This window comes from Gracilinanus agilis, chromosome 1, assembly GCF_016433145.1.
Source record: "Gracilinanus agilis isolate LMUSP501 chromosome 1, AgileGrace, whole genome shotgun sequence".
NCBI lineage: Eukaryota > Metazoa > Chordata > Mammalia > Didelphimorphia > Didelphidae > Gracilinanus > Gracilinanus agilis.
In genome coordinates, this window is record NC_058130.1 from 575,053,151 (window position 1) to 575,055,906 (window position 2,756).

At 39.8% G+C, this 2,756-nt stretch overlaps 1 pseudogene; it reads right to left on the reverse strand.

The window, feature by feature from the left end:
* Window positions 1-1,760: 1,760 nt before the first annotated feature.
* Window positions 1,761-2,527, reverse strand: LOC123254331 (annotated as a pseudogene).
* Window positions 2,528-2,756: the final 229 nt, after the last annotated feature.

A 2,756-nucleotide genomic window follows, 5' to 3' on the forward strand; every position in this document is an offset into this window, starting at 1 on the left:
CTAATCTAGGCAATTTATATTTTTGTGAGTATTCATCCATATCACCTAGATTACTATATTTATTGCCATATAATTGGGCATAGTAGTTCTTAATAATTGTCTTAATTTCCTCTTCATTTGAGGTGATATCACCCGTTTCATTTTGGATAAGATTAATTTCTCTTCTTTTTTATTAGATGTACCAGTACTTTTAAGATTTTGTTTTGTTTTCTAGGACTTATTTATGAAGGAAAAGGATACAGACTCAAAGATAATTACCAATACATAAAGATGAAAACTGTCAGAGACTATGCTTTATCTAAACACTTTCAATTTAATCTCTAAAGTTGTCTAGGATTCTAGCACATTGACTGATTATATTCATGGCCCCAGATGTTAATTTATCTACTTGGAGTCTCTGTAAAACGCTAATTAGTCCATTTTTTGAGTGAACCCAGATTCAGAAAGTCAGTTAGGAAAACTGATAATATGGCTTGGCTGGCTTGTTGTGCCCCATTGTGTAGTACTGATGCCCTCTTGCCCCAATCAGTTTGTTGCTAAATCTGCTCTCCCCTTTACCCAGGGGAAGGCCAAGTAAATCTAGTGTTCAACCCAACTTCAGTTACCCCTAAAGTTCACAGAATTTTTTTTTCTTTTACAGGTACATAAGATTCAACCTCAAGCCTTAAGACAGAATTAAAGATGGTTTCTTTTCTCTTCCTTGAAAATCTTGAAAGTTTAGAAGATCCTCCAAACACACATAGCTTTCCTTAATAATTCCCCTGTAAATCTGCCCTTTTATGATAATCAAACCTTTTTGAACCTCCTGAAATTTTTCATTTGATCCATGCCTTTGGGAATTGAGTTAAAGAATTTATTGTTCTCCACTTACCTTCCTCAATCCCTAGGCTGGCGCTTCATTTTGATGTTTAGGATTCCGGTATCTTTGTTCTTCTTCTCTAGTCCCTTTGTAATATTATAGATCCTGATCCTGTCCTACCACCTTTATGTCTGTACAAACTAAAGGGATCCCATCCCTTGTGTAAGTCCTTGTCCAATATCCATCTCCCATCCCTTTCCCTGTTAGTTGTATTTGGAGACCACTTTTGGTAATAAAGTGCTGCTCATTTGCTGGAAGGGGTCATGCTGACGGATCTGACTGACCTGATAAAGGAAAATTTTTCTGACTAATCCCACAATGGTCTCTTATTTTTGCATTTCTAGTTCTCTTGTAAGCAGGTCAGCATCACAAACTATAAGGGAAGGAGGGACTGTCACTTGAATTCTGTACTGTCCTCTTCTCCCCCAATAATCATTTGGTATATACCAAACTTCAAAAAATGTTTGAATTATATGTTACCTTGTAAGTGTTTCACATACATAAAACATTACACACATTTTGGCGGTCTATGGTTTTAATTTTTTGTCCACCACAGGGTTATGCACACAGGAGATGCTCAAATACTTGTGGAAAGAATGAAATCACAGGTCAAAAGTCCATCTTTTCAGGAAAAAGTTTCAAAAATTGACTCAACCACCTTCCTTCTCCATTTCATTCTTGCAGTCACTAGGACAGGGCTAGCCAACTTCAGAAGATCATTAAAAGCTAGTCAAGGCAAAATGATGCAATGTCACACTTGGAAATAAAGACTTTAGTCTTTATTTACATGCTTAGTCAAAGCTGGCAAAAAATGACTTGCCTCATTTGTCTCCCTTGATGACTTGAATTATACTCACTCAATTGCTGGGAGAGTTTGATTATCAACAGAAAGACATCCAGTTTATTCCAACAAATGGTAATCTTCATGTCCTTCAATAGGTTCACTGACCACATTTTTAATGGAGCACATGGGTAAATTTTCAGCTCGCTCTTTAGAGCCAATCCACAATTGGTTTTGTTCTAATTTAATGGTGAGTCTCACTTTTCTTCCTGTCTTGTACATTCCTGATAAAGGTACTGTTGGCAGTTGTTCCTGGGTTCAGATTTCCCCTTTATCTAACACTTTTCTGTTTTGCTTTTTCCTACAAAGTGGTTCCTTTTTACTCTCTTCAGCTTTCGCTTCTTGCTGTGCTGCGTCCTTGCGTGTAAAACATCATTTATTGTAGATCCAACCACCATAATCTTGGCACCACTGGTCACTTTGATTTCCCGTAATGTTTTCTCTTCAGGTAGAAGTCTCTTAAACATAACTTTCTGCATGGCAGGTGGTAGTCCTGTAATGGAGTGGATCCTGCGCTTCAGCTCGGCCCCCGTGCTGTCCAGAGGCATCCGCAGGTCGTATTTGTTTTTGTTCCAGATGATCTTCAGATCCACCAGCTCCTTCTCCAGTTCGGCATTGTCGCCATTGCTGGCCGAGGCCTGGGCAGTGGCTATGTTCTCCAGCAGCTGGTCCGCCTGTAGGCTGCCCTTGGCGGCTGGGGCCGAGGATGATGAGGACGTGAGGGAGGTGGTCTCAGTCTTGGTGTTCACACAGTTGAGCTGCAGCTTCTGGACATCTGTTTCCATGCTTGAGTCCCTGTCTTCATCCGTGGCTCGGGCCGCCGCCATGATGGTTGTGTACAAGACCCACCACAGCTAGGGGCTGCCGGGAAACGCCAAGGAAACGAGATTGGACTACGTCTCTTCCTGTACCCTTCCCCTCCCCACACACAGGCCAGTTTTACCATTACTTTATTTTTTTTTTCAAAGTACCAGTTCTTGTTCATATTTATTAGTTCAATAGCTCTTTTACTTTGAATTTCATTAATTTCTTTTATTTTGGGATTTCCAATTTAAT